Here is a 15,313-nt window from a genome sequence, read left to right as displayed (position 1 = left end):
GTCGGACCGACACTAGGGCCTGGGTCAGTCTAAAGCCCCCGAGACTCGTAGTAAGCCTAACTATTACTCAACCCATGACTAGGCCCACAATTTAGGCCCAATATGCATATAAAATAATTTAAATTAAACTGTTGTAATTTTATTTCGGGCCAATTTAGCCCAGTAATTATCAGAAACTAAAATTAGGGGAGCCCAGCTCAACCCTGTTACACCATTTACAAACTATTTAAAATTTATAAAAATTTTTCATTTGTTAATACAAAAACTTAAATTCATGCAATCCCTGATAGGATTAATGCTATTACCAGTACATGCGGAGTCCTAAATTATAAATTTGGAGAATAACAATACAATTAAGTAATCTTTTCTGTAACACCCCAAAATTTTAAATTTTATTATTTTATGAGCATTTTTGGTATTTTAATTTTATTTAAATTTTAGGAATTTTTTTGAGATTTTTCGGATTTTAAAAATCGGGTTCGATTTTCCAAAAATATAAACTTTGATGATTTTTAAAAATTAATTTAAAGACCACGTGACAAAACTAAAAATATATTTGGAGTCTACGAAATTTTTTGAGTTTTCTAGAATTTTTTCGGAATTTTTGGACCTCGTTTTCGGTCCCGAGACAGAGTAAAAATTTAAAATTTTGTATTCTGAATCGGACCGGCCGAATCGAACCAGACCGGATCGGACCGGTCGAATCGGACCGGCCTTTTCTTTTTCTTCTTTCTTCCTCCCGCGCGCGTCGACCTCTCTCCCTTCTCTCTCTCTTTTCTCTCTCCTCCCTCCTCCCCTTGCCGTGCCGCCGCCTCCCCTGCCTTCCCACCTCGCAGGCGCCTCACCTCGGTCCTCCCCCACGGCCGGCCGCCGCCTGGAACGCCGGAAAACGGCCTCTGGGGACGCAGCAGCCGCGACGTTTCAACTTCCCGGCCCAAATCCGGCCGATCCGGCCACCAATTGGACCGGGTCTTATGTCTAAAATCATCTACTCGACGAGAGCTTTCCATAGACACCAAGAACACCGAAATCCATCGAGTGGTTTGTCCAATTTTTTCCCGGGAAGTTTTAACCTATTTTGACTTTCGGGCTAGATTTCTCATAAACCGTGAATCCCACGAGAAAACCGAGAGTACCGGAGCGCTCCACTCGTCGAGAGCTTCGCGGCGACATAAATTTCAAATTTTTCCGACACTGTTTTTCGGTGGGTCCCACGAAACTTCGCAGTGTCTTTTCGAGCATTAAATGAGCTTAGAAAATTCTGAAAAATTTATGTACTAACCCCCGTATTGTGGGCTTCGTGTAGGTATCCTCAATTCGCAGAAATTCGGCGATTGACCAAGTTCGCAAATTTCGGCCGATGCACTGCTACGGAAAAGTCTCCGAATTGGACCAAGGTTTTGGCTACCCCCCCATTGTCAGATGTCCCGAGCGCGTCCCTGAAGTCGGAATCGGCAAAGGTAAACCCGAACCTTGTTTTTTCGTAATTTTCTAGTGCCTAACTAGGATTAAAAATCCATAAAATATTCGTGGTAGCTCAGAAAATTATGATTCTTTTTGCAATAGCCTAGTAATATTGCTAAGGACCGCGGGGCAAAGTTTTAGAATTTTTAGAGCTTGTTTGGGTAGTTTTTGCAAAAATGATCAATTATAAGGACTAAATTGAAATTTTACATATTGTGATGGATGACTGATTTGATGGGCCCAGGAGGGGCTGTGGGATGTGATTGAGTTGTGGATATATGGATTGTGAATATAGAAGTGTGTTTTGAGCCCTTTTTGCAGGTTGGGTAGGTCCTCGGTATAGGGGAGACTCTGTCGGATTTTCGGCACGACTTAGGACGTATTTGGTCTTTTCTTAATTGTATTGAGTCATTTATATTAAAAATTGTAATGTAATTGTCAGGTGAGCCGGGACAGCCTTCTTCCTCCGCCACCGCCACAAAGGACTGCTTGTCAAGTCTGTGAGTAAAATATTAATTTTAATTGTAATTTCACTATTATTATATGTTCAAGTATGCCCATGCATCACTTATATGCATATATTTATGTAGTTAAACTCTAGGCACGATTTATGTTGCATTGATAACTGTTAAAGTGCCATGTATATTGCTGTAGTAATTTGGAGCAGTGTGTGTGTTGGCGTGCGTGTGATGTGATGTGGACTATGGATAGGACGGGTAGACACGGCTTGAGATCTTCACTGGGACCCGGTCCTTCGGGGTAGACACGGCTTGAGTTCTTCGCTGGGACCCCGATTTGGTTATTAAGTGGAAGTCCGAGCTGAGTTCTTCACGCACGATTGGAATTAAGAGAGTCAGATAGGGATCAGCTCCCATATATATTATGATTGATGTTACTGGGTGTGTGACTGCTCCAAATTACCTTTTTGATGTTATGATGTGAATTTATTGCTAATGCTGCATTTCACTCTACAGGGTGCACTAGTTCTAGATAGTTATAGAGATTATGGTTAAAATTGATATTTTACTCTCTGAGTCGAACGCTCACTCCTGTTCAATATTTTTCCAGGCCACAGGAGGATATTTTTGAGGTTAACCTGCTTCCTTTCCTCGCAGGTTGTTTATCAATGTTTGTGTAATTTTATTAACTCCTAGAATTTCCGCATGTGTTAGAAGTATTTATTTGATTTTGGTCTGTAATATTAATATCATGTTGGACCTGTAAACACATAATGATATGCCTGTTTGATGGATTGGATGAGGGAGCTGAGCTCCCATTTATTTTTATGCTGATGAGTATGTGGAGGGTGAGCTGAGCTCCCCAATTGATGATATATTTTGTTTACAGGTCGGGTGAGCCAAAAACTCTCCGTTGAAAGGTCCACTTTATGGCCGAACTCCGTCCGGTTGATTTCTTGAAATTGGGCCCAAATGGGCCTTAGAGTTGGGTTAAGTGAATAGTTAGGCTTACTACGGGCCTCGGGGGCTTTAGGCTAGCCCAGGTCCTAGTGCCGGTCCGGCCCATAGGTTGGGTCGTGACAAATGTGGTATCAGAGCTTAGGCTCAAAATTCTTAGGGAATGTTCATCTAAAGTGTTGGGAAGAGTCTACTAGGAGTCACATGCGGAAAAATAGGGTCCACGTTCGTCATGCATTGTCATCTTTGCTTCTAGTTACTGCTTCATATATTGTGTGTAAATATGAGTCAATAGAGCTGTGTAATGAGTAATTTTGAATTTTGTGGGCTAATGCTGCTAAATTTCAGGAAAATGCGTAGAAGCAGGAGAGCTGCCACTACACCAGAACCAGATGTGCCTGACGAGGTGTCAGCACAAGATGAGGCGCCGCCAGGAGGCGGGTAGGAGGCCTAGAGTCGCTCAAGTAGAAGAGCAACGCCACGCTCAGGAACAGTCTTTCATGGCACAGGGTCCCATGGACCCCATGGCAGCTACTCTAGCTGGTTTGCAGAGGACCATCGATATGATGGCGCAGTATATGGTCCACCCTCCACAGCAGCAGCAGTCCACCGCACCAAGAGGGGAACCTTACAAACAGATAATCAATTTTAAGAAGTTGGTGCCTGGTACTTATGATGTATCAGACGATGCATATCGGTTTTTGGATTCCCGCATGTGCAAGAATGCGATTGCAGTTGACTGACAGAAGACTCATAGAGTGTATGCAGCATGTCATGGGGCCTATGCCTAGACAGTGGATGAATGACTACATATTACCTCGGATGGAGGGTTTGTCGTGGACTCAGTTTGTGGAACTGTTCATTAATCGGTTTGTGCCAGAAAGCTTCAGGGATCAAAAGCAGTGGGCCTTTGAGGCCTTAAGACAGAATGGTAGGTCTGTAGATGAATATGCTACAGAATTTCTGGAATTGAGCAGATATGCCCCTACAGCAGTAGCTACAGAAACTATGAAGGTGAAAAGATTCCTAAAGGGGCTTGACAGAAGGTATGCGAACCTGGCCATGATGTCTGATCAGTCTTTTGATGTGGTGGTTGATCGAGCCAGACAGATTGAGATTAGCTATGCTGTGGATGACAGCGGAAGAGCAAAGAAAAACAGAGCAGAGGGTTCTATCGGTGTTCCCCAAATGGGTACTCCAGACAGTGGTGGCCAGAGTAATTACAGAGGAAAAAGTAGGAACAAGAAGAGTGGTTTTAGACACAAACCTCGAGGGTTCAGACCTGGATACGGATCCAGCAGTGGTCACAGTTCAGGGTACAGCAGTTCTGGGTCTGGTTCAGGGTCTTCCTTAGCACCTTGTGCACAGTGTGGAAGAGGACATTCAGGACCTTGTTTGATGGGTTCAGGAGTATGCTTCAGGTGTGGCCAACCAGGTCACTTTGCTAGGGAATGCCCCGTGTTCAGTGAGCCACAGATGGGGTCACAGGGTTCTGTTGCGAATGTTCCTCGTCAGTTGTATCCGGGTGCTTCCAAAGATGGCAGCAGCCGATGGCCAACAGGCCGAGGACAAGGGGGACGTGGATTTGGAGGCGGTCAGAGGTAGAAGTCGATCAAGGTTACGCCACTCGGGGTAGGGGTCAAGCTCGGTTTTCACCTTGACCCACCAGATGCTCAAGCTTCAAATGCGCTTGTAAGTGTATTCTTCTGGTCTGTTCCTATGAGGCTCGTGTTTTAATAGATCCGGGTGCTACGCACTCATTTGTCTCCCCTGTGTTTGCCATGAGGTTGGGTAGAAACCCTACAACCTTAGAATGTCCTTTGTCGGTAGCTACCCCACTTAGTGACAACATAGATGTAGATATGGTTTTTCCGGGTAGCCCAGTAGTAGTGGATGGAAAGATCCTCCCCGCAGACTTAGTTCCTCTACCAGTGATTGATGTTGATGTAATTTTAGGGATGGACTGGTTGGCAACTCATTATGCCACTTTAGACTGCAGGAACAAAAAGGTGCGTTTCCACATACCTGGTGTGGAAGAGTTTAGCTTTGATGGTGACAGGAGCGTGGCTCCATATAACTTGGTGTCAGCAATTAGTGCTAGAAAAATGTTGAGACGTGGATGCCAAGGGTATTTGGCATTGGTAAGAGATACATCTGTAGAAGGTGTTAGCACGGAAAATGTTCCTGTTGTCAGAGAATTTATGGATATCTTCCCTGAAGAGCTTCCAGGGTTGCCACCAGAAAGGGGAATAGAGTTCTGCATTGATTTTGTTCCGAGTACAAACCCCATATCAATGCCACCTTACAGGATGGCACCAGCAAAATTGAAAGAGCTGAAGGAGCAACTACAGGAGCTTTTGGACAAGGGTTTCATACGCCCGTGCACTTCACCTTGGGGCGCTCCTGTGCTATTTGTAAGAAAGAAAGATGGGTCATTGAGGTTGTGTATTGACTATAGACAGCTGAACAAGGTGATTGTGAAGAACAAGTATCCACTTCCTCGGATCGATGATCTGTTTGATCAGCTCCAAGGGGCTAGATTCTTTTCCAAGATAGACCTGCTATCAGGCTACCATCAGTTGAGAATCAGGGATGAGGACGTGTCCAAAACGGCATTCAGGACAAGATATGGTCATTATGAGTTCTTGGTGATGTCTTTTGGACTCACTAATGCACCAACAGCCTTCATGGACTTGATGAATAGGGTGTTCAAGCCGTTTTTGGACCGTTTTGTCATCGTATTCATAGATGACATTTTGGTATACTCTCAGACCGAGGAAGAACACGTGTGGCACTTGAGGATGGTGTTGCAGACGTTGAGGGAGCACTAGCTATATACCAAATTTTCAAAATGTGAATTTTGGCTAGAAAGCATCTCATTCTTGGGACACGTGGTTTCTAGTGATGGCATTCAAGTGGATCCCAAGAAAATTGAAGCTGTAACTGATTGGCTTAGGCCTACAACAGTCACTGAGGTGCGAAGTTTTCTGGGTTTAGCTGGCTACTATAGGCGTTTTGTGCAAGATTTTTCCAGGATAGCGGCTCCCCTAACTAAGTTAACTAGGAAGAATGTTCCATTTATTTGGACAGATGACTGTGAGAAGAGCTTCCAGAAGCTTAAGGAGTGTCTAACCACTGCCCCTGTGTTGACACTACCTAAGAGTAGTGAAGGATACACCGTGTACTGTGATGCCTACAGAGATGGCTTAGGGTGTGTTTTGATGCAGAGTGGAAAAGTAGTGGCTTATGCTTCAAGACAGCTGAAGAGGTATGAGCAGAACTACCCCACCCATGATTTGGAAATGGTGACTGTAATCTTTGCACTAAAAATCTGGAGACACTACCTGTATAGTGAAGTGTGCGAGATATACACCGACCACAAGAGTTTGAAGTACATCTTCCAACAGAGGGATTTAAAATTGAGACAGAGGAGATGGATGGAGCTTCTGAAAGACTATGATTGCACCATCCAGTACCACCCTGGGAAAGCCAATGTAGTAGCAGATGCTTTGAGCAGAAAATCTTCTGGCAGTTTGGTGCACATTTCAACAGAGAAGAGACCATTGATTCAGGAGGTACATGAGTTGATGGATCAAGGTTTAATCCTAGATCTTTCAGATGAGGGGGTGTTGTTGGCTCATTTTTCAGTGAGGCCAGACTTGAGAGACAGAGTTAGAGTTTCCCAGCACAGAGACCAACAATTGATAAAGATCATAGAAAGAGTACAGCAAGGTGAAGGTGGTGAGTTTGGATTTGCCAATGATGGTGCCCTAGTGCAAGGTTCTAGGATATGTGTGCCCGATGTGGACAATCTCAAAGATGAAATCATGCGAGAGGCACACTATACACTGTACAATGTCCACCCAGGTTCTACCAAAATGTACCATGATGTGAAAGATAGCTATTGGTGGAATGGCATGAAGAGAGACATAGTAGACTTTGTGTCCAAGTGCTTGACTTGTCAAAAGGTGAAGTTTGAACACCAGAGACCGTCTGGGAAGCTGCAGGAGCTCCCTATCCCAGAATGGAAGTGGGAAATGATCACCATGGATTTTGTGACTAGGTTGCCTCGTACCACGCGAGGATATGATTCCATATGGGTAATTGTAGACCGCTTAACCAAATCAGCTCACTTCTTGCCTGTGAAGACTACATATTCTGTGGCACAGTACGCCCGACTCTACATTCGAGAAATAGTCAGATTGCATGGAGTTTCGGCTTCCATAATATCTGACAGAGGGCCCCAGTTCACTTCTCGGTTTTGGAGAAAGTTGCAGGAGGCACTTGGCACACAGTTGAACTTTAGTACGGCTTTCCACCCTCAGACAGACGGACAATCCAAACACTGGAAGACATGCTTCGCATGAGTGTTTTGGATTTTGGAGGTCAATGGGATGATCAGCTAGCTTTGGTGGAATTTGCCTACAACAACAGTTACCATTCCAGCATAGGGATGGCACCCTATGAGGCATTATATGGAAGGAAGTGTAGGTCTCCTCTGTGTTGGACAGAAATGGGAGAAGCGAAGGTGCATGATGTAGACCTAGTGCAGTACACTTCAGAGGTAGTTCCTTTAATCAGGGAACGATTGAAAACAATTTTCAAGAGGCGTAAGAGTTATGCACCCTGCACGGAGGGATGTGGAGTTTGCAGTAGGCGACTATGTATTTTTGAAGGTTTCTCCAATGAAGGGAGTCATGAGATTTGGAAAGAAGGGCAAGTTGGCACCTCGGTATATCGGACCTTTTGAGGTTACGGATAGAGTTGGAGCAGTTGCCTACCGGTTAGAGCTACCACCCAACCTTTCTCACGTCCATCCCGTATTTCACATCTCCATGCTCAGGAAATACATTCCAGATCCTTCTCATGTACTACAACCAGATGTAATAGAGCTAAAAGAAAACTTGACATTTGAGGAGCAACCTGTAGCCATAGTGGACTACCAAGTGAGACAGCTACGATCCAAACAGATCCTTATGGTTAAGGTCTTGTGGAGGAGCCAGTCAGTGGAAGAGTGCACCTGGGAGTCAGAACGGGACATGCGTAGCAAGTACCCTTATCTGTTCAATGTATAATCATGTGCTTTATTCTGCCTTGTGTAAAATTCGAGGACGAATTTTCTGTAAGGGGGGAAGAATGTAACACCCCAAATTTTTAAATTTTATTATTTTATGAGCATTTTTGATATTTTAATTTTATTTAAATTTTAGGAATTTTTTTGAGATTTTTCGGATTTTAAAAATCGGGTTCGATTTTCCGAAAATATAAACTTTGATGATTTTTAAAAATTAATTTAAAGACCACGTGGCAAAACTAAAAATATATTTGGAGTCTACGAATTTTTTTGAGTTTTCTATAATTTTTTGGGAATTTTTGGACCTCATTTTCGGTCCCGAGGCAGAGTAAAAATTCAAAATTTTATATTCTGAATCGGACCGGCCGAATCGAACCAGACCGGATCGGACCAGTCGAATCGGACCGGCCTTTTCTTTTTCTTCCTTCTTCCTCCCGCGCGCGTTTACCTCTCTCCCTTCTCTCTCTCTTTTCTCTCTCCTCCCTCCTCCCCTTGCCGCGCCGCCGCCTCCCCTGCCTTCCCACCTCACCGGCGCCTCACCTCGGTCCTCCCCCACTGCCGGCCACCGCCTGGAAAGCCGGAAAACGGCCTCTGAAGGGACGCGCAGCGCGCGCGACGTTTCAACTTCCCGGCCCAAATCCGGCCGATCCGGCCACCAATTGGACCGGGTCTTGTGTCTAAAATCATCTACTCGACGAGAGCTTTCCATAGACACCAAGAACACCAAAATCCATAGAGCAGTTTGTCCAATTTTTGCCCGGGAAGTTTTAGCCCATTTTGACTTTCGAGCTAGATTTCTCATAAACCGTGAATCCCACGAGAAAACCGAGAGTACCGAAGCGCTCCACTCGTCGAGAGCTTCGCGGCGACATAAATTTCAAATTTTTCCGACACCATTTTTCGATGGGTCCCACGGAACTTCGCAGTGTCTTTTCGAGCGTTAAATGAGCTTAGAAAATTCTGAAAAATTTATGTACTAACCCCCGTGTTGTGGGCTTCGTGTAGGTATCCTCAATTTGCAGAAATTCAACAGTTGACCGGGTCTGCAAATTTCGGGCTAGACAGACCCGTTACCGGAAAAGTCTCCTAATTGGACCAAGGTTTTGGCTACCCCCCCATTGTTAGACGTTCCGAGCGCGTCCCCGAAGTCGGAATCGACAAAGGTAAACCTGAACCTTGTTTTTTCGTAATTTTCTAATGCTTAACTAGGATTAAAAATCCATAAAATATTCGTGGTAGCTCAGAAAATTATGATTCTTTTTGCAATAGCCTAGTAATATTGCTAAGGACCGCGGGGAAAAGTTTTAGAATTTTTAGAGCTTGTTTGGGTAGTTTTTGCAAAAATGATCAATTATAAGGACTAAATTGAAATTTTACATATTGTGATGGATGACTGATTTGATGGGCCCAGGAGGGGCTGTGGGATGTGATTGAGTTGTGGATATATGGATTGTGAATATAGAAGTGTGTTTTGAGCCCTTTTTGCAGGTTGGGTAGGTCCTAGGTATAGGGGAGACTCTGCCGGATATTCGGTACGACTTAGGACGTATTTGGTCTTTTCTTAATTGTATTGAGTCATTTATATTAAAAATTGTAATGTAATTGTCAGGTGAGCCGGGACAGCCTTCTTCCTCCGCCCAGCCGCCACAGTAACCGTTGTCAAGTCTGTGAGTAAAATATTAATTTTAATTGTAATTTCACTATTATTATATGTTCAAGTATGCCCATGCATCACTTATATGCATATATTTATGTAGTTAAACTCTAGGCACGATTTATGTTGCATTGATAACTGTTAAAGTGCCATGTATGTTGCTGTGGTAATTTGGAGCAGTGTGTGTGTGTTGGCGTGCGTGTGATGTGGTGTGGACTATGGATAGGACGGGTAGACACTGCTTGAGATCTTCGCTGGGACCCGGTCCTTCGGGGTAGACACGGCTTGAGTTCTTCGCTGGGACCCCGATTTGGTTATTAAGTGGAAGTCCGAGCTGAGTTCTTCACGTACGATTGGAATTAAGAGAGCTGTATAGGGGATCAGCTCCCATATATATTATGATTGATGTTACTGGATGTGTGAGTGCTCCAAATTACCTTTTTGATGTTATGATGTGAATTTATTGCTAATGCTGCATTTCACTCTACAGGGTGCACTAGTTCTAGATAGTTATAGAGATTATGGTTAAAATTGATATTTTACTCTCTGAGTCGAACGCTCACTCCTGTTCAATATTTTTCCAGGCCACAGGAGGATATTTTTGAGGTTAACCTGCTTCCTTTCCTCGCAGGTTATTTATCAATGTTTGTGTAATTTTATTAACTCATAGAATTTCCGCATGTGTTAGAAGTATTTATTTGATTTTGGTCTGTAATATTAATATAATGTTGGACCTGTAAACACATAATGATATGCATGTTTGATGGATTGGATGAGGGAGCTGAGCTCCCATTTATTTTTATGCTGATGAGTATGTGGAGGGTGAGCTGAGCTCCCCAATTGATGATATATTTTGTTTACAGGTCGGGTGAGCCAAAAACTCCCCGTTGAAAGGTCCACTTTATGGCCGGACTCCGTCCGGTTGATTTCTTGAAATTGGGCCCAAATGGGCCTTAGAGTTGGGTTAAGTGAATAGTTAGGCTTACTACGGGCCTCGGAGGCTTTAGGCTGGCCCAGGTCCTAGTGCCGGTCCAGCCCATAGGTTGGGTCGTGACATTTTCATAACCTGCGAGGAAAGGGACAGGTTATTCTGAAAAATGTCTCCTCCTGTAGCCTGAAAAAAATATGGTGAATAGGAGTGAGCGTTCGACTCAGAGAGTAAAATATCAATTTTAACCATAATCTCTATAACTATCTAAAGCTAATGCACCATATAGAGTGCAATGCAACATCGGCAATATTTTCACATCATAATAGCAAAAAAGTAATTTGGAGCATTCACACACCCGACAATGTCAAACAATACATATATGGGAGCTGATCCCCTATACAGCCTCTTAAACCAACCTGTGCCAGCGAAGAACTCAGCTCGAACTTCCACTTAATAACCAAATCGAGATCCCAGCGAAGAACTCAAGCCGTGTCTACCCCAAAGGACCGGGTCCCAGCGAAGATCTCAAGCCGTGTCTACCCGTCCTATCCATAGCCAACACCACATCACACGCACGCCAACGCACGCACACTACTCCAAATTACTACAACAACATACATGGCACTTTACCAGTTGTGAATGCAACATAAAACGTGCCTAGAGTTTAACTACATAAATATATACATATAAGTGATGCATGGGCATGCCTGAACATATAATAATATCGAAATTACAATTAAAATTAATATTTTACTCACAGTACACTGATGACTATTGTGGCTACTGGATACAGAAAAATAGCTAATCTCGATTACCTAATAATTAAATTATAAATTTATTAGTACTAAGTCAAAATAAAACTCTAAAGAGGCAACAGACAGCCTAATTCATGCCGAAAATCCGGCAGAGTTTTCCCTATACCTGGGACCTACCCAACTTGCAAAAAGATTCAAATAACACTTCTAAATTCTAAATTTCCACAATCACATCTCATAAACATCACATGGCCCCTCCTGGGCCCTCCAAATCAGACGATAGTCATAAACTTGAAAAATTACGTCTTAGTCCCTATAACTAGCCCTTTTGTAAAAACTACCCAAATGAGCTCTAAAAATTCTAAAATTTTGCCCTGCGGTCCTTAATCATATTATAAGGCTATTGCAAAAGGAATTATAATTTTTTGATCATCCACGAATATTTTATAAATTTTATTCTAAATCGATATTAGCCGAAAATGAGCAACTTGGAGTTCGGGTTTACCTATGCCAATTCTGACACCTGGAACACGTCCAGAACGTTTGAAAATGCTAGGATTGATTGTAATATTGACCACGTTCTGAGACGGGCCGTCGGGCAGCCGGATCTGGCTGAAAATACGATCCTGACGCTGGTGAGCTATCCTCGATCCGATCGCATCTAAATTAAGTCCAAATTTTGTTAATAATTATCATAAAATTATTTTTAAATTTTAAAAATCGAAAAAGTTCGAAAATCTCACCAAGCGATTTGGACCGTCCGATTATCGCCTTTTTCAAACGGTGTCCGATCGGAGCGGGACCAGTCCTATCTCGAAGATCTCGTCTTCCAGAGTCCATCGGTGGCCTCGGATTTTCGATCCGATAGTCGGATCGCCAGAAAAGTGGTCGAAAATCCACTGACGTCGCTTTCTCTCTCCTCTTTCTCTCTCTTCAAGACTCGCCGGAAACCTCCACGAAATGGAGCACCGCCGGTCGGGATGGGAAGCCTGTGGTCCCAGGAGTCGAGCGCCACCCTCACTTGGCCGGAATGCCACTGGGAACCGCCGAAATCACGCCTGGAATGACGCGGCCGCCGCGCGCGTTAGGGGCCTCCTTTCGCTGCCGTTCGCAGTTCAGGGGTTGCCAGTGCCGCTGGAGACCACTGGGAACTTGCCGGACCTCTGCCGACCGTCGCCCGCCACTGGGTCGGCCGGAGACGCAGTGAACAGAGAGGGAGAGGGAGAGAGACGAGAGGAAGAGAGAAACGGGAGGGAGGGGCTTGCTGCGTTTTAATTTTTCTGTGTGTTTTTTTTTCTAACTTCTAATTACACTATTAGTCCCCCAACTTTTTAGGGTTTTATAATTAGGTCCAAAATTTTATTTATTTATTTATTTATTATTATTATTTTTAAATTTTTTGGTTGTTACATTCTTCCCCCCTTAAGAAAAATTCGTTCTCGAATTTTCGAATAAACAAGAGATAAGGAAAAGAAGATTATCGGAACAAGTGCAATCATTACTCCTCCAGCTATGCAGAGATTGGTAAAACATTTATTCTTCAAACTCTTCATATATTATATATAACATTCTACTGCTCTCTGATTCTACTATAGTGTCCTATTTGTCATCATCTCTTTCTAGAGATGCTCTTATCTCTTGGCTATTCACTGACCATTCTTTTGACATCTCAGGTATTCATTATAACTTTATTACTCTCGACTTGATATCTGATAACTTTAACTAACTTTGGTGCTTGCCTCACTTTTATTACGCCTTAACGTGTCTCTTGGTGACTTCAGTCCTCATTTCTTTGTTTCAATAATCTCTGTTTCCCCAAAATATAACTTATGTTCCTTACCCTATTATGTTCTATAAGATGTTTCCTGTAGCACCTATCACAGGTATCTTATTCTAAATCTTTACTTGTCCTTTGACCTCAGTGGTTAGCATCTATGCATCTTGTTCGAGATCTTCACTTTTCTTATGACCTCAGTGGTAAATACCTATAAATCTTCTCACTCCCGTGATACTTTAAAATTTTAATCTTTTTTGTGTTATTACTAAGGTACTTAGACCAATCTCTGTCCATCTTATGTAACTACTTAGGTAGAGTTCTCTCCAAGGACTAAGTGTACCAATTATCAACATTGGAAAGCAAACTGGGTCTCTTCTCTTATATAGCAAAAGTGTTTATATTCCCTGACAACTCAATCCATCCGACTTTATCATTTCCCACTCCTCTGGAATGGGAATATCCTGACTTTCTCCTAAAGCTTCTTATTGTGTGACCTACCTTTGATATATTGGCACTTAGATCGAGGCTCTACTACTCCTTTAATCTATGATCTCATAATAACTTATTTTTAAACATCTCTTAGTGTGCTCCTAGCATACCTATTCCCTCTTCTCCTCATCATTATAACTAGCTTTATCGAGCTTTCTTCCTGTCCCTTGGATCTTATCCACTTCTTTTTCTTATTTCTGCTATTGTTGATATATTTTTTTTAACCTGCTGTACTTATTCCTTAATTTTAGTCCTATTTCACCCTTACACCTTTTTTTTTTTTCAAGGATATCCATCCCATCATCAACTTAAACTTTCATTTTTTATTTCTTAGTCTAATCTCAATTACTAGTTTCATTACTTTGAGAATTCTAACCTTATGATTTCCTCCTACCAGCACACTCTTCACCTTATGTAACACTTGTAAGTAACCATAGAAAATTCTTTTTGTATCCCCTCTTTTCCAACTTACCTATCAGAACATTATCATTCCCTACCAGCCTTAGTAGGAAATTGCTCATCCTGGATGGATAAGAGCTCCAGAAACTATAAGTTCCATCTGAACTAACACAGCTGTGCTAAATGCGTGCCATGCCTTGATTCTAAACAAGATATTTCACGTGTTTATGCTCCTTAATATAATCACATATACTGCCCACAACTTTCTAAGCTTCAACCTCAAATTACCCATCAGCAACAATTTCATCTATTAAAACTCATCCACAATTAGTATTTTGTAACACCCCTAATTTTTTTAAATTTATTATTTTTGGGTAATTATTGATATTTTATTTTATTGAATTTTAGGAGATTATTTGAAATTTTTTCGAATTTTAGAAATCGGGTTCGATTTTCCGGAAATAAAAAATTTGATGATTTTTAAAATTTAATTTAAAGACCATGTGGCAAAACTAAAAATATATTTGAAGTCTATGAATTTTTTGAGTTTTCTAGAATTTTTTCGAAATTTTTAGGCCTCTTTCGGTCCCAAGGCAGAGTAAAAAATTCAAAATTTTGTATCCTGAATCGAACTGGCCGTATCGAACCGGACCGGATCGGACCGAACGAATTGGGCTGGCTCCTTTTTCTTCTTCTTCTTCTCCTCTTCCCGCGTGCGTTCTCCTCTCTCTCTCTCTCTCTCTCCCGTTTTCTCTCTCCTCTCACCTCCCCTCGCCGGCCACCGCCTGGAACGCAGGGAAACGTCGCGCGAAGCGACGGGACGCGTAGCACGCTACTTCGTCTTCCCGATCGAAATCCGGCCAATCCGGCCACCATTTGGGCCGGGTCTTGTGTCAAACACCATCTACACCTCGAGAGCTTTCCACAGACACCAAGAACACTAAAATTCATCTAGCGGTTTATCAAATTTTTCTCCGAGAAGTTTTAGCCTATTTTGATTTTTGGGCTAGATTTCACGCAAACCGTAAACCCCACGAGAAAACCGAGAGTACCAGAGCGCTCCACTCGTCGAGAGCTTCGCGAGAATATAAATTTCAAAAATTTTTGACACCGTTTTTCGGTGGGTCCCATAGAACTTCGTAGTGTTTTTCCGAGCATTAAATGAGCTTCGAAAATTCCGTAAAAATTTTATACTAATCCCCGTGTTGTGAGCTTTGTGTAGGTATCTTCAATTCGAGGAAATTCGATAGTTGTCCAGGTCTATGAATTTCCGGCCAGATAAACCGGCTGCCGAAAAAGTCTCTGAATTTGATCGAGATTTTGGCTACTCCACCATTGTCAAACGTCCCGAGCGC

This window comes from Hevea brasiliensis, chromosome 11, assembly GCF_030052815.1.
Source record: "Hevea brasiliensis isolate MT/VB/25A 57/8 chromosome 11, ASM3005281v1, whole genome shotgun sequence".
In the NCBI taxonomy this organism is placed as follows: Eukaryota; Viridiplantae; Streptophyta; class Magnoliopsida; order Malpighiales; family Euphorbiaceae; genus Hevea; species Hevea brasiliensis.
This window is presented reverse-complemented; position numbering follows the sequence as displayed.